This window comes from Ceratotherium simum, chromosome 11 (assembly GCF_057802395.1).
Source record: "Ceratotherium simum simum isolate JZ-2026a chromosome 11, ASM5780239v1, whole genome shotgun sequence".
NCBI classification, from domain to species: domain Eukaryota; kingdom Metazoa; phylum Chordata; class Mammalia; order Perissodactyla; family Rhinocerotidae; genus Ceratotherium; species Ceratotherium simum.
Genome location: NC_141910.1, coordinates 8196904 through 8224033, shown reverse-complemented (window position 1 = coordinate 8224033; position 27130 = coordinate 8196904).

The following is a 27130-nucleotide window of genomic DNA, read 5'->3' as shown; positions in this document are numbered from 1 at the left end:
ACCTACATGATATTATGGGATTTCTGATAATTTTTATTCAGCATTAAACAGAAAAAATGATCATTCTAAACATTTTTTTTAAATGAGGCCCAAATAGGCAGTCTCATGTGGGTGCTCACCTAAATGGTGGAGGCACAAGTTGAGGATGAAATGGAGAAATCAAAAATAATATTAGGGACAAGTGTCTTCATCAGATATATAAGAATGACTACTACTCAAGTAACCTTTGTAAAGAGTAGAGGCCACGCAGATTGAAAGCAATGTGAGTGAAGCCTGGAGGCCAAAGCAAACCAGAGGTTGCATAAGCTTCCAATGACTACCTTGGCTAAAATTCTCTACTAGAGAGTGTTTTATCCCAACACAAGGTGATTATAACATGCAGCTAGAGTTGGTAACTACTGAGTTACCCAAACTGTTGAAAATTCTCCCCAAGGGGAATTAAGTGTATGTGTAGATAAAGACAGAAGAAATTAGTTATAGACAAGGCACAGGAAACAGCTCTTCATAGCTGACTCCTTTTTTGTTCTCCTCATTATTTCACAAATTTTACTAAAATGAAACTTCAAAGGCAAGTGAGATGGAACTTTGGGTATTTGGCCTTTTCAAATATTTCAGAAGATACCTTTTTTTGTAACATGTGCAAATGAGTCCAAAAATCTCTGTTTCAATTCTCATGTGTGCATTTGTCGAGCAAAATAGCAAAAATATACTTATTGGCTGAGAGGGATATGACCATAAACATAATAAAAATTATGATGATCCCAAACGTGAATATACTTACTAATCATGAACTGTGTGAGGGATACACTTAGAACAATTGGATAAATCATGGTGAGTGACTGTAATGGTTAGTTGGGTGCATTTGTTTCTGTTTTTTCTAGGTAATAGCCAAAAAGAAGCTTCTAACTTATGAATTTAATTGAGAAAAGCTGAGCCTGTATAACAGAATAAACTATGTACCAATAATTAAATTAAGGATATATGTTTTAAGAATGGGATGAAGCTATTTTGGAGTCCTTGCTTATGCAGTAGGTATCTGGAGTCAGTCCTTCAGTAAATAACAAATATTCTTCATTGTTCTCCCAGCTTCCTGCCATTCTTTATTGAATCATAATCTGCAAACTCTTTTTATTAACTCAAATGTAGGACATATAAAATTTCAATGTTCTAATCCAGAGGTTGGCAAACTATTGCTGCCAGGCCAAATCTGGGCTGCAGTCAGTTTTTCTAACTAAAGTTTTATTGGGCTGCCTTTCATTCATGTATTGTTTGTAGCTACTTTCATACTACAAGTACAGAGTTGAGTAGTTGCAACAGAAACTATATGGCCTACAAAGCCTAAAATATTTACTACCTGTCCCTTTACAGAAAAAATTTGCCAACTACTGTTCCAATCCATCCATTCTATACATGCAAATATCAGTTCTAACAGAAATCATTCATTAAAGCCCAGATTCTTCTATGCACATTAGCATGTCAAGAGAAGGTAAGTGGGAGATTTCCCTCACAGTCAAAAATCAATGGGAAGATGAGGGATTTTTTTTCTTGTACAAAATGTCCAGTACTGAGATAACTTAGACCCTTACGCTGAGACCTTTACTCTGTGTCCTAAGTTGCCTATCCAGGCAGCAAAACATTGATAAAAATTATATAAGTTGCACAACAATGTGAATGTATTTAATGCCGCTGAACTATACACTTAAAAATGGTTAAAACTGTGGAGGCTGGCTCGGTGGCGCAGTGGTTAAGCGTGCGTGCTCCGCTTTGGTGGCCCAGGGTTCGCAGGTTCGGATCCCGGGGGTGCACTGATGCACCGCTTGTCAAGCCATGCTGTGGCAGCATGTCATATAAAGTAGAGGAAGATGGGCATGGATGTTACCTCAGGGCTGATCTTCCTCACAAAAAAAATTTTAAAAAGGTTAAAATTGTAAATTTTATGTGTATTTCACTGCAATTAAAGGTATACTTATGAAACTGGAGTTGAAGCAGTCTTTGCCATCTTTGAAATTAACCCAGGTCTCTAAGGTCTTATTTACCAAAAGAGAGGTTTCTGGTACCAGCAATGGAGTAACTGGTTAACAAATTAATGTAATAATCTGTGGTTACAACTATAGAGGAGAAAGGAATCTTCCTCTACCCTGTAGGTTCTTCTGGCTGGTGTAAGAATTAAATTGACATGAGACAGAATAAAAGGAAAAAGTCAAAGTCTAATAACACGTATACACGGGAGAAACCCAGCAAAACTGAGTAACTTACCAAAATGGCCAAAGCCACCACCTTAAATACCATCTTCAGCTAAAGACGAAGGAGGATGTTGGGGGTAGTAGTTTCGGAATTCAAAGGGGAGGAAGGAAATTCACATGGAGATGGAAAGCAAATGTTTGGTAAACAAATGTTTGCCATGCCAGGCAGAGACAACGGGACATAGGGAGGACTTTCATCAACTGGGCCTTTAGGTTCTTCCTTGTCAACCACATCTAGTCCATTTTATACTATAGGTATCTATGGTGATAGCTCCTTCCTGGAACAGGCCTCCTATCTTCAAGTCTTTTAGGCAGTTAGGGGAAAGGTCAAAGTTTCATTATGAGTCTTTGTTCTTAAAACTAATCAATCAAAAGAGGCACATTCTGGGACAGCAAATTCTGATACCCCACACAACTAATTTGTATATTTAATTCTCTCAGGAAAATAATCTTTCAGGATTTTATCAGCCAGTAAATGAAACAAGTTAGATAAACAATATCCTGATAGACACAAATTATCAAATCAGACCAAAAAATTGATGAATCTGAATAACCACATATATATTAAAGAAACTTAATTTGTAACTAAAAAACCTTCTCAAAAACAACTTTTGGCTCATATGACTTTTCTGGTGAATTCTTTATACATTTAAGAAAGAACTAGTAGTAATATTATATAAACTCTACTGGAAAATAGATGAAGAAGAAGTACTTTACAACTCATTTAGTAAACATTACCTTGACACCAAAATCAGAAAGACATACATGAAAGGAAAATTATAGTTGACTATCTCTGATGAAAATATATATATACACATAAATTCTTAACAAGATACTAGCACATTGAATTTAGCGATATGTAAAAAGGATAATATATCAGGACCAAGTGGGGCTTAGATCCAGTATCCAAGGCTAGTTTAATATTTGAAAATTATCAATTTAATTCACCATATTAAAAGAATAAATAGAAAGACCATATAATTCTCTTAATTGATTCAGAAAAAGCATCTAACAAAATTCAACATATGTTCATAATAAAAACCCTCAGCAAAGGAGGAAAAGAATAGTACTTCAATCATAAAGGAGATCTGCCAGAAAACTATAGCTAACAGAATACATAATAGTGAAAGACCAAAAAACAAAATAAGAAGGAGGCAAGGATATCCACTTTCACTGTTCTGTTCAGCACAGTACTAAAAACAAGTACACTAAAAACTACAAAATATTACTGAGAAAAATTAAAGATCTAAATAAACATAAAGACACACTACGATCATGAACTGGCAGACTCACTATTAAGATTTCTATTCTCCCCAAGATGATCCATATATTCAGCGAAATCCCAATCAAAATCTCAGCAGGCTTTTTTAGAAATTGATGAGCTAAAATTTGTATGAAAATGAAAATGAACTAAAATAGGCAAAGCAATTTTGAAAAAGAGAAAATTGGAGGATTTACACTACCTAATTTTAAAACTTACTATAAAACTACAGTAATCAAGATGGTCTGATATAGGTATAAGTCTAGAAATAGAACCACACATATATAGTCAACTGTTTTTCAACAAAGGCATTACAACAATTCAATTGATAAATGATAATCTTATCAAATCGTGCTGTATAAATTGGGGAAAAATGTTTTGATCCTTACCATACACCATACACAAAATTTACCTCAAAATGGATCATAGGCCTACCTGTATGAACTAAAACAATAAAATATCTAGAAGAACACATAGAAGAAAATCTTCATGAACTTAGGGTAAGAAAATACTTCTTCAACCTCATTCAAAAAGCATGAATCATTTAAAAAACATATTGAAAATTCAATTACATAAAAACTAGAAACTTTTGCCCTTCAAAAAATACCATTAAGAGTAGGTAAGCCAGAGACTGGGAGAAAATATTGGCTATACATTCATCCAACAAAGAATCCTCAAGTTCTCTGTGAATATGCAAGAGAACATACAAAGAGCTGTCTCAGTTCTATAATAATACATAACACAGATTTAAGAAATCAACCAAACATTTCAACAGACATTTTGTAAAAAAAGATAAACAAATGGGCATTAAATACATGAAAGGTGTTCAACCTCCTTGTGTTACTAGTTCCATAGTTACTATGGAAATGCAAATTAAAATCATAGTGAGAGACCTCTACAAACTCACTAAAATGGATTAATTTTTAAAACATTATTAATATTGAGTGTTGGCAAAGATATGGTGTAATTGGAACTCTCACATAATGCACCATCTCATACATGGTGGACAAGTAAAGTAGTACAAACACTTTGAAATATAGTTTAGCACTTTCTTATAAAGTTAAGTATACACTTAATATATGAGTCAGCAATTCCATTTCAAAGTGTTTACCCAAGAGAAGTGAAAACATAGATCGACAAAAATACTTGAGCACTTTATTCATAATAGTCAAAAACAGGAAACAATGCAAAAGTGTATGAATAGGTGAATGTATATACAAATGGTGGTAAGTTTGTACCTTGGAACACTAGTCAGCAATAAAAAAGAAACAAACTACTAATACACGCAAAAACATAAATGAAAGCCAAAGATATTATGCAAAGTGAAAGAAGACAGAACTGAATACATGTGCTATGATTCCACTTACATGAATTTCTAGAATATGCAAAATTAATCTACAGACTGAAAAGCAGATCAGTGGCTGCCTGATGCTCAGGGTAAGGGTCAGACTGACCGCAAAGAGGCATGTGGGGAATATTCAGGGTAATGTAAATGTTCTCGATCTTGACTCGAGTAGTGGTCACATGGATGGTTAGTGGTCACCTAAATGTGTACATTTCTCAAACTCATCAAACACTTCACATAGAACAGGTTTTTTTGTTTTTTTTGCTTTAATTTAGACTAGTTGTTTATTAGTTATAATCATGCTTGGGCAGTTGTTTATGTTTGCAAATGGATACTTTTAAAATTGTGGTAAAATATATATAACATAAAGTTTACCATATTAATCACTTTTAGATGCACGGTTCTGTGGCATTCAGAACATTCACATTGTTGTGTAATTATCATCAGCATCCATCGCCAGAACTTTTTCATTTTCTCCAACTAAGATTCTTTAAACATTAAATAATAACTCTTCTCTCCCCACTACCCCCAACCCCTAGCAACCACTATTCTACTTCCTGTCTCTGTGATGTTGACTACCTTTGGTATCTCATATAAGTGGAATCATACAATAATTGTCCTTTTGTGACTGGCTTATTTCACTTAGCATAATGTCTTTAAGTTTCATCCATGTTGTAGCATGTATCAGAATTTTCTTCCTTTTTAAAGCTAATATTCTAATGTAAATATATATTACAAACTACATATATATATTAAAGCATATATATGTACTAGGATATATATATACACACAAAATATTTTGTTTACCTTTTCATCCATAGATGGACACATGAGTTGCTTCTATCTTTTGGCAATTGTAAATAATGCTGCTATGAACATGGGTGTACAAATACTTGATTGAATCCCAAATTTCATTTATTTGGGGTATACACCCAGAAATGGAATTGTTGTATTATATAATAATTCTATTTTTAAGTTTCTGAGGAATGGCTATATTATTTTCCACAGTGGCTTCACCACCAGCTCTGCACAAGGATTACTATTTATCCACATCCTCACTACTACTTGTTATTTTCTGTTTTCCAATAATTGCCATTCTCATGGGTATGAGGTAGCATCTTATTGTGGTTATAATTTGTATTTCTTTAAAGATTAGTGTTTTTGAGCATCTTTCATGTGCTTATTGGCCATCTCGTATATCTTCTTATTCTATTCAAGTTCTTTGTCCATTTTTATGTTAATTTTTTAAAAATTATTTTATTGAGGTCATATTGGCTTATAACATTGTATGAATTTCATTTCTTTGGGCTATACACCCAGAAATGGAATTGTTGGATTCCACTGTTGGAATTCCATTGTTGGATGTACATTATTATATTTCAGTCTCTGTGTAGACTGCATCATGTTCACCACCAGTAATCTAGGTTTTATTTGTCACCATACATATGTGCCCTTTTACCCTTTTCACTCTCCCCCACTCGTTCCCCTCTGGTAACCACCAGTCTGTTCTCCTTATCTATATGTTTGTTTATCTTCCACATATAAATGAAATAATATGGTATTTGCCTCTCTCTGTCTGATTTATTTCACTTAACATAATACCCTCAAGGTCCATCCATGTTGTCATAAATGGAACAGTTTTGTCTTTTTTTTTATGGCTGAGTAGTATTCCATTGCATATGTATGCCACATCTTCTTTATTCATTCATCCCTTGATGGGCACTTGTGTTGCTTCCATGTCTTGGCTATTGTGAATAATGCTGCAATGAACATAGGAGTTCATATATCTTTTTGAATTATTGATTTCATGTTCTTTGGATAAATACCCAGAAGTGGAATAGCTGGATCATATGGTATTTCTATTTTTAATTTTTTGAGAAATCTCCATACTGTTTTCCATAGTGGCTGCACTAGTTTGCATTAGCCCCAGCAGTGTACAAGGGTTCCCTTTTCTCCACATCCTCTCCAACACTTTTTATTTCTTGTCTTGTTAATTATAGCCATTCTGATGGGTCTGAGGTAATATCTCACTGTAGTTTTGATCTGCATTTCCTTAATAATGGTGATGTTGAAAATCTTTTCAGGTTCCTATTGGCCATCTGTATATCTTCTTTGGAAAAATGTCTGTTCACATCCTCTGCCCATTTTTTGATTGGGTTGTTCATTATTTTGTTGTTGAGTTGTATGAGTTCTGTATATATTTTGGAAATTAACCCCTTGTTGGATATATGATTTGCAAATATTTTCTCCCAGTTAGTGGGTTGTTTTTTCATTTTGTTCATGGTTTCCTTTGCCTTGCAGAAGCTTTTTAGTCTGATGTAGTCCCATTTGTTTATTTTCTTCTTTTGTTTCTCTTGCCTGAGTAGATATGTTACCCGAAAAGATACTGCTAAGGGGCTGGCCCAGTGGCGTAGTGGTTAAGTGCGCATGCTCTACTGTGGTGGCCCAGGGTTCGGATCTTGGGCACACACGGACGCACCACTTGTCAAGCCATGCTGTGGCGACATCCCATATAAAGTAGAGGAAGATGGGCACAGATGTTAGCCCAGGGCCAATATTCGTCAGCAAAAAGAGGAGGATTGGCAACAGATGTTAGCTCAGGGCTAATCTTCCTCACCAAAAAAAAAAAAAAAAAGATGGGAAAAGATACTGCTAAGACCAATGTCGAAGAGCATACTGCTTGTTTTCTTCTAGGAGTTTTATGGTTTCTGGTCTTACATTCAAATCTTTAATCCACTTTGAGTTAATTTTTGTGCATGGTGTAGGATAATGATCTCCTTTCATTCTTTTGCATGTGGATGTCCAGTTTTCCAACCACTGTTTATTGAAGAGATTTTCCTTTTTCCATTGTATGTTCTTGTCTCCTTTGTCAAAGATTAGCTGTCCCTAGATGTGTAGTTTTATTTCTGGGCTCTCAATCATGTTCCATTGATCTGTGTGTCTGTTCTTGTGCCAGTACCACACTGTTTTGATTACTATAGCTTTGTGATATATTTTGAATTCAGAGAGTGTGATACCTCCAGCTTTGTTCTTTTTTGTCAGGATTGCTTTGGCTATCTGGGGGTCTTTGGTTGTTCCATATAAATTTTAGGATTCTTTGTTTTATTTCCGTGAATGTCATTGGGATTCTGATTGGGGTTGCACTGAATCCATAGATTGCTTTAGGTAATATGGACGTTTTAATTATGTTTATTCTTCCAATCCATGAGCACAGAATATCTTTCCATTTCAATATGTCTTCTTCAATTTCATTCAATAATGTCTTATAATTTTCAGTGTATAGGTCTTTCACCTCCTTGGTTAAATTTATTCCTAGGTATTTTATTCTTTCCATTTTGATTGTAAATGGTATTGTATTCTTGATTTCTCTTTCTGCTTGTTTGTTATTAGGGTATAGAAATGCAACTAATTTTTGTTGATTTTGTACCCTGCAACTTTACTGTATTCATTAATTATTTCTAATAGTTTTTTGGTGGACTCCTTAGGGTTTTCTAGTTATAGAATCATGACATCTGCAAACAGTGAGATTTTTACTTCTTCCTTTCAAATCTGGATCCCTTTTATTTCTTTTTCTTGCCTAATTGCTCTGGGCAAAACTTCCAGTACTATGTTGAATAAGAATGGTAAGAGTGGGCACCCTTGTCTTCTTCCTGTTCTCAGAGGAATAGCTTTCAGTTTTTCACCATTGAGTATGATGTTGGCTGTGGGTTTGTCATATATGGCCTTTATTATGTTGAGGTACTTTCCTTCTATACCCATTTTATTGAGAGTTTTTATCATAAATGGACGCTGGGTCTTGTCAAATGCTTTCTCTGCCTCTATTGAGATGATCATGTGATTTTTATTCTTCATTTTGTTAATGTGGTGTATCATATTGATTGATTTGTGGATGTTGAACCATCCCTGCATCCCCGGAATAAATCCCACTTAATCATGATGTATGATCCTTTTAATGTATTATTGTATTCAATTTGCTAATATTTTGTGGAGGATTTTTGCATCTATGTTCATCAACGATATTGGCCTGTAATTTTCCTTTTTCGTGTTGTCTTTGTCTGTTTTTGGTATCAAGGTAATGTTGGCCTCAGAAAATGAGTTAGGAAGGAGCCCATCCTTTTCAATTTTTTGGAAGAGTTTGAGAATGATAAGTATCAAATCTTTGATTGTTTGGTAGAATTCACAAGAGAAGCTGTATGGTCCTGGACTTCGATTTTTTATGAGGTTTTTGATTACTCTTTCAATCTCTTTCCTTGTGCTTGGTCTATTCAGATTCTCTGTTTCTTCTTGATTAGGTTTTGATAGGCTGTATGATTCTACAAATTTGTCCATTTATCCTAGGTTATCCAATTTGTTGGCATATGGCTTTTCACGTTATTCTCTTATAGTCCTTTGTATTTCTGTGGTGTCTGCTGTAATTTTTCCTCTTTTGTTTCTGATTTTATTTACTTGAGTCTTTTCTCTTTTTTTCTTAGTGAGTCTGGCTAAGAGTTTGTCAATTTTGTTTATCTTTTCAAAGAACCAGATCTTAGTTTCATTGATACTTCTATTGTTTTTTAAGTCTTTATTTTGTTTATTTCTGCTCTGATTTTTATTATTTCCTTCCTTCTACTGACTTTGGGCTTTGTTCTTCTTTTTATAATTCTTTTACATATAGTATAAGGTTATTTATTTGAGATTTTTTTTTCTTGAGGTAGGCCTGTATTGTTATAGACTTTCCTCTTAGTACCATTTTCGATGCATCCCATAAGTTTTGGTATACTGTGTTTTCATTTTCATTTGTCTCCAGATATGTTTTGATTTCCCCTTTGATTTCTTCATTGATCCAATAGTTGTTTCACAGCATGTTGTTTAGTCTCCACATATGGGTGACTTTTCCAGCTTTTTGCTGTAGCTGATTTCTAGTTTCATACCATTGTGGTCAGAAAATATTCTTGATATGATTTTAATCCTCTTAAATTTATTGAGGCTTGCTTTGTTTCCCAACATATGATCTATCATTGAGAATGTTCCATGTGCATTTGAGAAGAATGTGTATTCAGCTGTTTTTGTATAGAATGTTCTACATAAATTTATTAAGTCCATCTGGTCTAGTGTTTCATTTAAGGTCACTGTTTCCTTGTTGACTTTCTGTCTGGATGATCTATCCATTGACATAAGTGGGGTGTTAAAGTCCTCTACTATTATTGGGTTGTTGTCAATTTCTCCCTTTAGGTCTGTTAATAGTTGCTTTATATACTTTGGTGCTCCTGTGTTAGGTGCATGTGTATTCATAAGTGTTATGTCTTCTTGATGGAATGTGCCTTTTATCATTATATAATGCCCTTCTTTGTCTCCTGTTATCGTTTTTGTCTTGAAGTCTGTTTTGTCTGTTATAAGTATAGTTACACCTGCTTTCCTTCAGTTGCCGTTTGCTTAGAGTATCATCTTTCATCTCTTCACTCTGAGCATATGTTTGTCCTTATAGCTGAAATGGATCTCTTGGAGGCAGCATCTTGTTGGGTATTGTTTTTTAATTCATCCAGTCACTTTATGCCTTTTGATGGGTGAATTCAATCCATTTACATTTAGAGTTATTATTGATATATGCAGGCTAAATACTGCCTCTCTATCTCTTGTTTTCTGGTTGTTCTATATTTCTGTTGTTTCTTTTCCCATGTATTTCTGACTGCCATTTCAGTTTTGTGGTTTCATGGGATGTTTTTCTCAGTTTTCTCTTTATTTGTGATTTGTGACTCTGCTCTGATTTTTTGTTTTGTAGTCATCAGAGGTTTGTGTAAAAGATTTCATACATGAGATATTCCTTTTTTTGATAGCCTCTTATCTCCCTTAGCCTATGCAGGTTCCATCTTTTTCCTTTTCCCTGTCTACGTTTTTGTTGTCACAAATTATTCTTTTTTGTGTTGTGAATTTGTGACCAAATTGATGCAGTTATAGTTATTTTTGATGCCTTCTTTCTCTTTATGTTACAATTAAGTGTTTACTAACCTATTCTGATATACAGCTGCAATTTTCTGATTCTCTCTATTTATCTCCTTGCTCAATGCTTTGTACCTTTGCCTTTTTGTTTCAGGTATGAGGGTTCCTTTCCACATTTCTTGTAAGGCAAGTCTAGTGGCAATGAACTCCCTCAGCTTCTGTTTGTCTGGGAAAGCTTTTACTTATCCATCATATCTGAAGGATAATTTTCCTGGATAGAGTATTCTTGGCTGATAGTTTTGTCTTTGGGTATTTTGAATATACATTCCACTCTCTCCTGGCCTGTAAGGTTTCTGCAAAGAAATTCACTGAAAGGCTGATGGGAGTTCCTTTGTAGGTTATTTTTTCCTCTCTGGCTGCTCTTGATATTCTTTCTTTGTCATTGATTTTTGTTAGTTTTAATATCATATGCCTTGGAGAAGGTCTTTTTGCATTGATGTAATTAGGACTTCTATTAGCACTATGTACTTTCATGTCCAGTTCCTTCCCCAGGTTTGGGAAGCTCTCAGCTATTATTTCTTTGAATAAGCTCTCTTCTCCTTTCTCCCCTCCTTCTCCTTCTGGGATACCTATTATCCTTATTTTACTTTTCCTATTTGAGTCAGATATTGCTCATAGAATTTCTTCATTTTTTAAAAATCTTATTCTCTCTCTTCCTCCACCTGAATCATTTCTAGATTTCTATCTTTGAGCTCACTAATTCTCTCTTCCATATAGTCTGCTCTATTTTTTATGCTTTCTACTTTATTTTTCATTTCATTGATTGTGTTATTCATCTCCAGTATTTCTTTACGATTTTTTTTTTTTTAGAGTTTCAATCTCTTTGGTGAAGTACTCCTTCTGTTCATTAATTTTATTCCTAAGCATATGTAACTGTCTTTCTGAGTTTTCTTGTGACTTGTTGATTTCTTCATGACAGCTATTTTGAATTCTCTGTCAGACTGTAATCTTCTGTGACTTCAAATTTGGTTTCTGGAGAGTTATCATTCTCTTTCTGTTCTGCTGTGTTACTGTAGTTCTTCACAGTGTTTGATGAATTGACCCTCTGCTGGTGCATTTGTGGTAGTAACCATCTTTCTTATTTGGGTACAGCTTTGGTGACTTTGGTTCTCCTTCTGGTTCTTTTGAGAGCCTACACTTTCCACACTCCTCTGCCTCTGCTAGAGGCACCATCAGTGCCCTCCTTGTGCTGCTTGTGCCTCTAGGGTTGCTGGTGCCTTGCTAATTATGATGTCACTACAGTCTGAGGTATCACCACTGGAGTCACCAGGCTGCAAGCACTTCTGCTGCTTCTGGGGTCACCCAGGTCTTGTGTTCACCTCTGGCTCTCTGCAGGCTCTCCACAGGCTTGGGTACTGCTGTCCCACGCACCACCTGCACTGCTGCTCCTGGATTATACGGGGTTGCTGGCAGCACTGCTTCCAAGGGTGCTGGGTTCATGGATATTGCTGTTGCTGCCAGGAGCCTGGGTTCTTGTATGCAGCCCGCACTGCTGGTGGAGCTAGTGTCAGGGGTACTGCCACAGGGGCTGGGTCACAAGTTCTGCTGTGGTTCCCAAAGCCTCAGGTCACAGGTTCCACCTGCCACTACTGGGGGGGTGGGTGCTAAGCCACAAGTGCTGTTGCTGGTCTTGCAGCCTCTCATCACTGATGTGCACTGATGAGCTTTTTGAGACCTCAGGTTAGCACACCTTGGACCTTCTGGGGAAATCCACCTTTTGGTTGCTGTCCCCACTGCTGGAAAGACTGGCATCAGTGCCAGGGGAGGAGGACAGGGCTGGGTCACCAGCACAGGTCTGTGTCCTAAAGCCTCAGGATGTGTGCACTGTCTGCCACCCCTGGGGCACAGGAGCTAAGCTGAGAGTGGATGTCATTGCTACTCAATAGCTTCTGGTCGCTGGCATCTGCAGGTGTACTCCAAAACCTCAGATCAGGGCACCCCAGACCCACTAGGGAAGTTCACATTTTGGATGCTGTCCCCCCTGCTGGAAAGACTGACACCACTGCTGGGGGAGGTGAGGCGGCTGGGTCACTGGCTCTGTTCTGTGTCCTGAAGCCTCAGGACATGTGTGCCACCCACCACCACTGGGGACAGGGCAGGGGCCAAGTTGTGAGTGCCTTGTTTTCACTTGCAGCCTGTGGTCACTGGCAGCACCAGTGTGAGAATCCATATTTTGGATTGCTGCCACCAGGGGAGTGGGAGTGGTCTGCTCCCATACTTCCACCGCCTCCCAGAGGTCTGATCCACCCACCTTCAGATGTATAGATACATGGATTGCTCAGGCCTTCTGGTATGCTGTGCAGGGAGTCCTTTGTTGGTCAATGGATGTCTGACTGGTTATAACTTAGAAGGGAGAGACAAAGGGAACAACTCACTCTTCCATGATGTGACATTACTCTGATTTTGTCCATTTTTTAATTGAGTTGTCTGTTTGTTTTTGAGTTGGAGGAGTTCATTATATAGTCTGGATATCAACCCTTTGTCAGATATATGATTTGAAAATATTATCTCCCATTCCATGGGTTGCCTTTTCACTCTGTTGATTGTGTCCCTTGGTTCACAGAAGTTTTTAATTTATATGAAGTCCGAGTCACCTATGTTTTTTTCTTTTGTTGCCTGTGCTTTTGATATAATATCCAAGAAGTCATTGTTAAATCCAATGTCATGAAGTTCTTCTCCTGTGTTTTCTTCTAAGAGTTTTATAGTTGTAAGTCTTTTGTGTAAGCCTTTGATTCATTTTCTGTCGATTTTTGTGTACGGTGCAAAGTAAGGGTCAGCTTCATTTTTCTGCATGTGGATATCCAATTTCCCTGATAATGTTTGTGGAAAAGATTGTTCTTTCTCTGAATAGCTTTAGCATTCTTATTGAAAATCATTTGATCATATATGCAAAGGTTTATTTCTGAGTTCTCTATTCTCTTCCATTGGTCTATATGTAGGTACTATATAGTGCTATAGGTACTATATTTACACCAGTACTATACTGTTTTAATAATCATAGCTTTGTAGTAAGTTTTGAAATCAGGAACTGTGAGGTCTCCAACTTCATTCTTTTTTTTTCAAGATTGTTTTGGCTATTTGGGATCCCTTGAGGTGCTACACAAATTTTAGGATGGATTTTTCTATTTCTGCCAAAAACCATCATTGGGATGTTGATAGGGATTGCATTGAATCTGTAGATAATTTTAGGTAGTATTGACATCTTAATAATATTAAATCTTCCAATCCATGAACACAGAATGTCTTTCCATTTATTGGCCTCTTCTTTAATTGCTATCAGTAAGGTTTTGCTGTTTTAGTGTACAAGTCTTTTGCCTCCTTGGTAAGGTTTATTCCTAAGTTTTTTTTTTTGGTTTATTCTTTTTGATGCTATTATAAGTGGAATTGTTTTCTTAATCTCCTTAACTGTTTGCTTAATTTTGGATTGTACATTGTTAATGCATAGAAACAACTGATTTTTGTTTGTTGATTTTGCACTCTGTGACTATTATGAATTCATTTATTAATTTATTTATTAGTTCTAACAGTTTTTATAACCTGAAATCTTTAGGTTTTTCTACATATAAGATCATGTCATCTGTGAATAGAGATAATTTTACTTTTTCTTTGCCAGTTTTTATGAATTCTTCTTGCCTAATTGACCCAACTAGGACATCTAGTTCTACATTGAATAGAAGTATCCAAAGCTGGCATCATTTTATTGTTTTTTATCTTAGAGGAAAAACTTTTTATTTTTCACCATTGAGTATGATGCTAGCTACTGGTTTTCTATACCTGGTTTCCTTTTATTATGTTGAGATACTTTCATTCTATTCCTATTTTGTCAGGAGTTTTTATCATGAAAAGGTGTTAAATTTTGTCAAATATTTTTCTGCATCAATTGAGATGCTCCTATAGGTTTTTTTCCCCTGTTCTTTTTGGTTAATGTGGTATATTACATTGATTTTTGTATGTTGAACCATCTTTGCATTCCAGGAATAAATCTCACATGTTCATGGTGTATAATCCTGTTAATATGCTATTGAACTCAGCTTGCTAATATTTTGTTGGAGATTTTTGCATCAGTGTTCATAAGAAATATTGGTCTGTAGTTTTATTTTTCTTGTAGTGTCTTATTCTGGCTTTGGTATCGGGGTACTGATAGCCTCATAGAATTAGTCAGGAAGTGTTCTCTCCTCTTCAATTTTTTGGAAAAATTTGAGAAGGACTGATGTTAATTCTTCTTTAAATATTTGGTAGAATTACCAGGGAAGCCATTTGGCCCTGGACTTTTCTTTGTTGGGAGGGTTTTGATTGCTGATTCTATCTCCTTACAAGTTGTTTGTCCATTCAGATTTTCTGTTTCTTCATATTCAGTCTCAGCAGGTTATATTTTTCTAAGAATTTGTTCATTTCACCTGGATTATCCAATTTGTTAGTGTACAATTGTTCATAGTACTCTCTTATAGTGCTTTTTATTTCTGTAAAACTGGTAGTAATATTTCCTCTTTTATTTTTACTTTTTTGTTTGTGTGTTTGTTTTTGTGAGGAAGATCAGCCCTGAGCTAACATCCATGCCAATCCTCCTCTTTTTGCTGAGGAAGACTGGCCCTAAGCTAACATCTATTGCCAATCCTCCTCCTTTTTTCCCCTTTTTCTCCCCAAAGCCCCAGTAGATAGTTGTATGTCATAGTTGCACATCCTTCTAGTTGTATGTGGGACACCACCTCAGCATGGCCGGACAAGCAGTGCATCGGTGCGCGCCCGGGATCCAAACTCCGGCCACCAGTAGCAGAGTGTGTGCACTTAACTGCTAAGCCATGGGGCTGGCCCCTCCTCTTTTATTTTTGATTTTAGTTGTTTGGGTCTTTTTTTTTCTTAGTCAATGTAGCTAAAAGTTTGTCAATCTTGTTGATCTTTTCAAAGAACTAACTCCTGGTTTCATTAATTTTCTCTATTGTTTTTCTATTCTCTTTTATTTAGCTCAGCTCTAATCTTTATTATTTCCAAAATAGGTTTATTTTATTGCATGAAATTATATCTCAATAAAGTTTATTTTAAAAGTAGGAAAAAAATCACCATATTGCCATTCAATAACTGTTACCTAGTTCAGGTCTAGTAAAATATTTACCGTGAATGAGTGAGTGAGTGAATGAGCAAGCAATTGAGCAAGTGGCTTGTATTTCAAAACAACACTTTTTACCTCTCTATTCTCAATGGCAAAAGCATTTTCAATGGCCATTGCCTCTTGATTGATATAACTATTATTGTTTATACTAAGCAGCTATTAAATGGCATATACTATTCTAGAAGCATATGCTATTCCGAACATTACCTCATTCAATCCTCTTTGAAGCTGCTGTTAGTTTCCTCACTTTGCTCATAGGGAAATGAGATTGAGATGATACGTGAGCTCAAACAGCTAATGTACAACAGAGGCAAGAGTCAAATTCACTTCTGTCTGATTCCAAAGCTATGCTCTTTTCCATTCTACCTTTTCTGATTTTTTTTGTTTCAGGAAATAAAATATCTATCTACGTGACTCAGTCTCCAAATTTTGAGAGAGAGAGACATTACCATTGGTGATGAAGGTTTATGATAAGATATACAGAAATGTGGTATAGCACACAAATGTGATCTCAGCAGCAGCAAAGTTACCTTGCTTCCACTATCAACCCAGGTTGGGAACTGGAAAGCCTTTCAGTGTCACTCAGTTCAACAAACTGAGCCCAAATGGCCTATTTTCTCTTTGTTTACCTAGCAAACATACTTCTCAAAAAAAATAAATAAATAAATAGCTTCAACTGGGCGTGATGATGGCTGCTATTCAACATGAAAATTCCTTTTGGGAGGAGTTAGCTCTAAGCCACGCCATTGGGGACTGAACTCTCTCATCCCAGATCATATATGGCTGCCTCCACAACCTAAGTTACTCTGGCCTTAATATCTCAAGATCTACCTCGTGCAAAAAGTACATTGCATGAATTATAGCAACTAGAGCCTTAGAAAACTGATAGTTGTCTCATTTCTCCAAAGGGCCCACATGCCCCCAGTAGTCAAGGCTAGCCTGACCAGTGCACCAGGTCACTAATTCAATGTTTCTGGAGAGCTGATGGCAATGATTCCTGTTCTAAGAGATTCTGAACTCATAGAACCAGAAAATATTGACACTAAGAGAGTAGTATTAATGTTCCCTTGAGGGATGTGTCCTATTTGTGTGAACTCCAACTACCTACTTAAATATTTAATTCATTAGTCCATCAAAATATTTAGTGAACACTTATCAAACTAGAAGAAAATATTTTTTACTCATGAAGAGAAAACTTTGTCTTAAAAGATATGTGCCCAATGAGGGGCACCAATTATAAATAATATATTTGTCCAGAGGATTAAGCACTCTGAGTTGGAGTGTTCAGAGCAAGTTTTGTGAGAGGAGTCGAGTATAGAAACAGGACAGGGGAAAGCATTCCATGAAAGGCAGAGTGGTATTTGCAAAGAGGAAGGATAAGTCAATTTGGCGATCGATCCTCCACCAATCCTTCTCGAGCTTTCCTCCCTGCTCGGTGTTTAACAGCTTCTACAAACCAACTCTTGCGTCTCTTTGTAGGTATGAGACACAAATCTTGACCACTACTTACTAGCTGTGTGACCGTGGGCAAGTCATTTCACCGCTCTGAGCTTCAGGTGATGAATTTATAAACATCAGCTAGGACTTCGTTCTGGGGATTAAAGGACTCTATGTGTATAAAAGAAACACAGCACCTGGAACATAGAAGCCAGTCAAAAAACAGGATTTCCTTTCCTTTGGCCTGTTCAGAACATTTCTTTACCTAGTGCCAAGGCATTATAAATGTAAGGGGAAAAAGAGTAACTGATGGAGGAAGACCTGAGTCTCACTTTTACCACATAACCTGCTGTGTGGTGTAGGGTGAGTACTTTTGGTTTGCCTCAGTTGCTTCTCTGAGAAACGAGGATGTTGGCCATGAACTCTAAGGTTTCTTCCAGCTCAATGATTCACGACTTTGTATTGCTGAGCAAAACCCAGGGGATGTTTTATCACCAAAAGCAATGAAGAAAGATGAGCAGCACTGACAGAGGCCTTGCGTTCCCCTATCACCTTTTTCATCACCCGGAGAGTGCTTGGAAGATACTGTTTTTCTGGAGAGTACGCACTTCAGACCGGCATGGCTCTGACTCAGGCGTCAGACCAGTGCTCTCCGCAGAGCTCTCAGAAATCGGCCCTGTGAGATGGCAAGGGCGCCGTGCATTACCAGGACCGTCCCACCCCAAAAGCCAGGCACTCTGGGAGTAGGTACTTCATCAGTCCTCTGCAGCTGTGTGGAGAAAAGAACATGTTGATGAATTTCCACCTTTCACGGAGCAAAGAAACATTTTCCTGTTACGTGTTTTCAGCCCGAGTGGGGACTTCTCCTGAAGAACGAGCTCTCCTCTCACAGGTGGGGACACACTGCCACCTGCTGGCTCTCTGCTTTTTTACACCAAGGAACACTTGCAAGGGCAAAGCAAAAGAGACTTTCCCAGACAGCCTATTTAGATATATCAGAAAATACCAATAGCTTCTAATCGATTAATTCTAAACATATGATCAAATATTGAGAGCCTTAGTGACTAAAAAGTTCAAAATAATTCCTCTGTGGATATTCAAGATCACACATCTAAAAGAGATGTTGTCTAAAATTAGTAGCCGAGGATATTGAAGGATTTCTTCAACAACAATTTCAGTAACTGATTTCTGTGGACTAGGCATTTTTTAACATGGAGGAGCATTTTCAATACATTATGTCATGTAATGTTGTTGAAAGAGCTTGATTTTACTTGGAACTTATTCATTTACTATTTACATACACGGCAAGAGACAATACAACTGTGTTCTTGTTAAACACTTCTGGCATTTGGTACTATCAGTAATTCAGATTCGCCCTCATTAATTTACACTATTAGGCTCTGTGATTAGTCTTCTACTATTGGAATGGTGCAGAGGTTAAAAGTTAATACAGATATAAATGGAACAAGCTCTGTAATTTTGTCAGGAAAGCAGTTTGAGGCTAAGAGTTCAGGATCATTTTATTCGAAATGGCTTTTGTGTTTCTCCATCACTGACAGCGTTCTTTGGGTCTGAACCTCTAATTGTTTTTACCCCCTCCCCTCAATTGTTCAGTGTGTGTGATTGGTATGTGTGTCTGCTCTAGTGCATAATATTTCATAGTGAAGTGGCCGTCTTCCCTTTTCACCTTGAAACTTGGTCCATAATAGAAATAATATTTAGATTTTTATGCAGGCAAATCATTTAGTTCCACATTGTCTTGACTTTCTTCATTTTGAAGCTAGATTTTGGCTTTGCATTTTCATAACCAAAAGGTCCATTAAAATGTTATATTTGGCTCTGTTTTTTGCTCCATCCCTAGAGTGACAAGAAGAAAAAAACTTCTTGGCATTACTAGCCAACAAGGCTTTTAACAATATTGATGTCCAGTCTCAGATCACACCATTTCATAAGCCTAATGGGGCAAGAAGAGAACTCACCCCCCTCCAACTTACCCTCCCCTTGGTGTGCCCTTTCCCTGTCTTTCAAGAGACGGTATTCTCCAAACTTTTTGAAACATAAAAGAAAGGCAGACGGATAGATGCTCCTGACATGAGTGAAGAGGAGACCAGTGGTGCTGAGATCCTGCTTCCTCCACAGCAGAGCCTCCTCTGAGTGTCCCAACAAGAGAACACTCTGAGTGGATGGTCAAGCCACTCACTGGACTCATTCCACACACACTGCCTCGTGCCCACATTTACCTCCTAATGTGTGCCAGCCTCTTAGTCCAGATGAGGCTGCATACACTCAAGTTTGGGAGGCAGGGCAGTGGAAAGGACATAACCTAGACTTTGGAGAGCCGCACACTGAGTTTGCACCTCCTTCTGCCATCTTCCTGTCTCTGCAGTTCTGGCGAAGTCACTTAGCCCTTTTATAAAAGGAGGACAACCGATCCCACCTTGCACAGTCATTAAAGGCACAAAGGTAACGTAATTACACATCCTATCTATGGAACACTTGTGTGCCAAGCACTGTGCTAAACACTTGTGTGAATTCTCTTAACTGATGCTCACAATGACCTCTTTATTATCAACATCCCCATATTACAGATAAGGGACTGAGACAAAGGACAGGTTAAGTCATTTCCCCAAGGTTACAAAGCTCAGAGATGGTAGAGCCTCATTCAGAAGCAGATCTGACTCCAGAGGTGGAGTTCATTTGGTCACATGGACTCCTCACTCCAGATACTGCCTGGCAAATGGGAAACGAGAAATAAATCGTAAGTATTATGTTAGCCAAGCACATGGACCAAGTTTCAGATGTCTGACTTTCCCATCATTCTTGACATTGCACTTCATACAGAGTGGGCTTCAGGGATTGTGTGTGGCTTGCTTGCTTCAACAGATATTCCAATAATACACACACACATACACATGCACTTAACCCAAGCATTTCTTCGAGTTGCTATCACAAAGTATCACAAACGAGGTGGCTTAAAACAATGGAAATTTATTGTTTCACAGTTCTGAAGGCTCAGAGTCTAAAATCAAGGCATCAACAGAGCCATGCTCTCTCTGAAACTTCGTGGTTTGCGGGCCATCTTTGGTGTTCCTTGGCTTATAGATGCAGTCCTCCATCTTCAGGTCACATCCTCCCTGTGTCTGTCTTCACACAGATTGTCTTCTTATAAGGACACCATTCATAGTGATTAGGGGCCCACCCTACTCCTCGTCTTAACCTTTTACATCTATAATGACTCTATTTCTAAGTAAGCACTGGGGGTTAGGATTTTAACTTATCTATTTAGCTGAATACAATTCAACCCGTAACAGGAGCCATCTCTGCTTATCCACCCCACAGATGATCTCAACCGAGCAACTGAGCTCTGAGAACCCAGAATCAGAGAGGCCTGGGTTCGAATTAGGTGTCTGTCCTTGGAAAAGTTACTTACGCGACTAAGGCCTAGTTTTCTTATCTGGAAAGTGAGGATATTTACAACACCTACCACAGAGAGTTGCTGTGATCTTTAAATGAAGTAAGATTCATGGAAAACTGAGCCCTGAGCCTGGCACATGGTATTCCTTCAATCTCACTACTAGTAGGGGCTGCATTCTGCCTGGGGTCTCCACTGGGAAGTACCACCACTGAAGTGGCTCCAATTCCCTGTGCAGACTGATACCCATAGCCTTCAGTTAGGCAATCATATTCTCAGCCTGTCATCCAGCCTCCTCTGCTCTCTTTTGAAAAACAGCAAATGACACCCGTCTACCCATAACACAGAGCCAGAATAATCACTCTGATTTGAAACTTAGAAGTTTCACTAGCTCGGCATTATCCTCGGAGATTTAGCAGCCCAGACTAAGTCGACTTTGCCTGTCATCGTTGTCAGACCCAGCTTCTGAGCACCCCACCGTGTGACACAGGAACTGGCTGCAGCGTGGAGCTATCACTGGAGCAAATGGAGCGATTGTAAAGCAAGAGAAGGGAAAAACAGTGGCTTCAGAGATGGCTGCTGCAGAAGCCAGCGGAAGAAAACTAACCCACCTCTTTAATCACAGTTTTGCATCCCAGAATCTTCAGCTGACAGAAATGATAATCATTTGGTTCATCGATTCTCAGATTAATCACTGAAGTTAATCTTGGCACGTATTGATTCCATTTCTGCTGGCTGTAACTAAAGTGTTCAAATTACTTATTCCAAGCCTGACAGCAATGGGTTCCCAAAACAAAGGGAGTCAGAGATGAGCTATTACACCTGACAGCTCTGCACAGCACCTAGTGACAGCGTTGACTACCCAACCCTCGGCAAGAGCAGCCCCTAATAGGGAAGAATCTAGCACCTGTTCTTGCTGTTATACACTGGCGTTTTATAAAGTTGATCCATCAGTGTCTAGAAGAATTGGAGGCAGTTTTATCTCAAAGAATCTGAACTCACAATTTGGCTGCAAAGGCAAGCAAATCACATAGACAATGCAGTAAAACAGATCCATTTCACCAACCTGGCTTCTATCGGAAACCCCAGCATCCATAACCTGGAAATCCTCCAGAGTTTCACAGTGCTGACCATTAGCCAACAGAAGATTCATTGCAAAAGTACAATTTGCAAAATGACAACACGGTGTCTTCACCCCTTCCTTAACTTGTCATGTGAACTTCTGGCCTGATAAAAGCAATGGACCATTTTTTTTTATTAAGCATCCTTTGTAAAGCCTTCTGAAAGAGATATGAAGAGACCTCCATCCTGGTATTATGGTTGACTGGGGGTTCCAAGTATCCCTCTCGCTACAGCACAACTAAAGCCTAGAAAGGAAACAATATTTGTGGTAGGGCTGGTTTCACAAAATGTAGGGAAATCTCAAAACAAAGTAGGAGTACACAGAGGCAGAATGATAAGAATGATGGGGGTGGGAGTGGACAATTCTCTGTTTGAGGGGCTCTCCTGTGTGTTGTAGGATTTTTAGCAGCATCCCTGTCCTCTATCCACTAAATGCAAGTAGCACTCCTCCATCCCATTTTTTTGTGTGTGTGTATGGAAGATAAGCCCTGAGCTAACATCCATGCCGATCATCCTCCTTTTTTTCGCTGAGGAAGACCGGCCCTGAGCTATCATCTGTGCCCATCTTTCTCCACTTTATGTGGGATGCCGCCCCAGCATGGCCTGACAAGCGGTGCGTGCGGTGCGTGCCCGGGTCCGAACCTGGGCCGCCAGCAGCAGAGCATGCGCACTTAACCGCTACACCATGGTACCAGCCCCCGCATCCAATTTTAACACAGAAAAGTGTTTTCAGACACTGCCAAATATCCCCCGAGGGGCAAAATCACCTCAAGTTGAGAACCACTAATTTAACTTTACACTTTTTAAAGCTAAACATATATAGTAAAATTTCAAGGATAACTGCTAAGATAGAAATACCCTAAATAAATTGCAAACAAATTTAGAGAAAACATTCAAGAAATGATTTTTTTTTAGAAAGTCCCAAATAAGGTAAAACACTTATAAAACTGGAACAAATATACATCATAAAAAATGATGACAGAAAACAAGTCCAAATATGTCCATCATAATATAGAGTTCACCTTCCACATAGGCGGCACAAGGAGCTCATTTCCAGTGAAACAACCGTAACTGGTGAAACTTATTAACACACACACACACACACACACACTTAAAGTCTCTGAAAAGTGTCCTAAAAGCACATAGCAAAGAAGAAATATTTATTTAATAAAATCTACTAAATCTCAGTGAAAACAGTGAGAGTCTGTAACTCTTGAGCCAGGATATGCTCCCTCCCTCCCCCTCGCCTCCCAACTCAGCATGATGGAATCATATGGAATTGGAGAGCATGTTAAATAACACCTTGGAGATGCAATCAGCCAAATCCGGAATGTTAGAAATTTATAAGACAAATGGCACTATTTCTCAATGTAGAAATGGCAAGTAGAAAAGAGGAAGGCAACTGCTTGATTTCCCTGCCTGATCCACATTGTTTCAAGGAATTTGATTCATTCCATTCTCAACTGTCAGGATGGAGTCCTCAACTTTCGCAAAGCCAATCACCCCAATCCTTTCTTCTGGTTCCTGTGAGTGGTTCACAGGTGGTAAGTGATTCAAGGATTCTAAACAAATAGAACCAAATAAATTTTGAGACTCCTGCTGGGAAATATAAATCAATGGTACATTGTACTCACTTGGACATGTCAGGATGCACATGTAAGATTTGGAATTGCTGCAAAACTTTGAACCATAACAGAAACAAATCTGAGGAATAAACTAATAAGCATAGAGAAATGACAGAGCTGAGAGCATCAGAGAAGAAAGGAGCTGGAACTTGAATAAATTGTCCTTGAACCCTGTAACATAACTCTTTTCACTTATGCTAGTTAAAGCATTTCCTTACCTTGCAAAAATCCTGCTACTGGGATTTGAATGTACATAGTCTCTGGAATCAGAGAGACTGTGCTCTAAACCGCTAGGCAATACCAGCTTTCCAAGGAATAAGTCAAGAATGAAGAGTCAAGTATGCCATTTATCAGACACCAGTTTTCCTGACTGATTAAGTCACTCATCCATTTTAAGGAGGAAGAGAAAAACAGGCATTCAAAGACATGAAAGACATGGCTAAGTAATCAGACATTAGACTCATTGTTTTTAATTCACGCCTGTGTTTGATAACTTTTCATTCTTAGGCGCTCCTTATGTAAAGTTATTGTATCCATTTTTATGGTAGTTTTTATTCTTGTTTTCAGATGAATTCAAGTGTTTTGGTCAGTAAATGTGTATCGCTTTCCTACTGTGAGGAAGTTGACAATGTTCAAAGTGCTGTCAGCTCAAAGAAAAACAGGACTGGGCTCTTTCTTAAAGGAACTCATGGCCTAAAAACAACATACAAACCATATCGAAAAAAAATCCTCAAACTGTATTCTAACTTGTATGAAAGAGTTCCACCCAGAGGAGAGGAGGTGGGGATCCTGACAAGTGTGCACCACTCAAGCCTCATAGTTTATGCCATTATTTTCCCACAAATTGGCCCATCAGCTGATCCCAACAAAAAGCAGTAGGATGAAAATATGACACATTACATGTCATTACATGTCATTACATGTCATTTTTCATTTGGACAAGAGCAGCCTGCAGTACTCATAGTAGATACTATGTAATTAGGCAAAATAAACTTTTTCCTTAAAAGAGGGTAGGAAAAGGAGAGGCAACAACATAAAAATTTGCCTCAATTTCCGAGTTTCCTCTGTTATCAAAGGCATCTCTGACCATTTGGACCAAATTTTTATACTCTGCCCTAAACCCTGCTATATTTACAGTTTCTGAGTCTTGGTTTTGGCTTCTGGCCCCCTGAGGTCAGAGGACATGCAGTTCTTATACTTTCATTCAATTAGTAGTAATACTCAACTCCACCTCACCTTCAGAAAAAGAAGGGCCAACATGGATATCTATCCCAACACCCGTATGCTTGTCTGTTCTTAAAACTTCTCAATCATCACATAATTTATTCTGCAGAGATTGATGGATTTAATCATTGGTAAGATTTTCTAATAATGCAATTTTATGTAAACTTTATAATTTCCTGTTATTTCTAAATGTCCTCTCCCTAAAATACTCTAAATTATTATTTTTCAAACATTTGAAAGCTACAATAGATTATTAGTTTTGCGTCACAACCGTATATAAACACACACACACACACACACACACACACACACACACAACAAAATATCATAGAACGTTTGCTCTTACTACTGATATTTGCTGTGTTAGTCAATGTTTTTAAATTCTGGCTGCAAACCACCAAACGAATTTCTCCACCCATAATCTTTTGACAACACAGCTCTAAAGAATCTAGCAAACTACATAACTGTAGAAATCTCCTCCAAGATTTTAGTTTCCAATTTCAACTTGGTTATTACTCTTCTCTAATTCCTTCTATTATCCCCAAAGGGTATATGGGGAATTTCTCAAACAAAATCTAAAATGTCTATGAAATAAAGAGATAGTGTTGTACTACTGAGTCCTCACTACAGGGAACTATTTGGATATACTCTCTATATGTAACAAAATTTAGTTCATTCTACTAATTTTCTACAAATGGTTCTGCTGATTTCCAGTTACTGGTTACTCCCAGTTGCTCATAATATTAATTCACTGTCCCTTGCTCTTTAATCACTTTAACATTACTAGTATTCTGCTCAGTTTTCCTCAATGCCCACATATCGTTAGTGACATGGACGTGGAATCCAGAGGGTGATTTTCATTTTCATAACCCCATTGCCTACAGTTACAAAACATTGCTGTCATAAATTTAATTTACAAATATTTCAGAAATTCTCCAATCCACAAAGTGGCTGCCCTTTTCTTTTTAATTTCATCTAACTAGATGTATAAACAGTCCATAAATCTGACAAAGTACACAAAATAAAATATTCATTAGAAACCCTAGCTGTGTGCCAAACTTTGGTTTTTAGCCATATGGTCCAAGATCTCTAACTTCTTTAACATTCTAAGCTTCATGTAAATTCTAATATTCTTTCCAAAGAAAAATACTAATCTATTTCTAAATTAAATTTAAAAATAAATAGAAAGCTGTCAACTACATTCTTGGCTCCTAGGCCTGCAGAGTAAACAATAGTCAAGCAAATTTGTAGCTGATTGGCTAAGCAATGGTTCAAAGGGCTCTTATAACCACTAAGAGTCTAACAGATCCCAAGACCCTGGTCCCTAGAGGAGGCCAAGGAGTATGTAGTGTCCAAGAGCAGGTTCAGATGGGTCTCTAGCTCCATCTGACAACCCTTCGGTCATCCCTGGAGGACTTGTTCTTCTGTTCTCAATAGCAACTTCCCAAAATTTGACTTTTCCTTCCAGCCTCAACTCGCTTCTTTCAATAACTCTCAGCAGATGATCTAGTTTTAGATTTTAGTACCAGTGTTTTTAATGGCAGCTAACATGTATCGGAGGCTTACTATGGCAAGGTTCAATGTTAATTAATTTACATGTAGTAATTCACTTAACACTCCTAACAACCCTAGGAGGTAGGAACTGTTAGTATCTCTCTTTTAAAGATGAGGAAACTAAGGCACCTTAAGTTTAAGCTAACTACTCAAGATCATACAGCCATTACACGGAAGAACAGAGATGTAAATCAGAAAATGTGATTCCAAAGGTAGCATTCTTGACAATGACATTAAAATAAATGCTCCAGTCAAGAGCTTCCTCAATCTTTATCCTCTTTACATCTACGTATATCTAAACTGTACCAATGATTATACCCCATCTATAAATGGCTAAGGTCATCCTTCAACTTCTATTCTAGAATTTGCCCCTTGCTATAGCCGCTTGTCTTCTTTTTCGAACTCTTCCCAATTCTTTATAGCTCATCAGCGTAAAAGGTAAAGCTATCATTTTGTCAATGTGAGGTATCACATTGATTGATTTGGGTATGTCAAACCATTTTTGCATCCCAGGGATAAATCCCACTTGGTCACAGTATATAATCTTTTTAATGCATGTAAAATTTGGTTTGCCAGTTTTTTACTGAATATGTTTGCATCTATGTCCATCAAGTATATTGGCCTGTAGTTTTCTTTTCTTGTGGAATCTTTCTCTGACTTTAGTATCAGTGTGACCACATTAGAAAGAAAAATAGTACATGATCATCTCAAGAAACATGGAAAAAGCTTTTGACAAAGTTCAACATCCATTCATGATTAAAACTCTCAACAAAATTAGTATAGAAGGAACTTACCTCAACACAATAAAGGCCATATATGAAAAG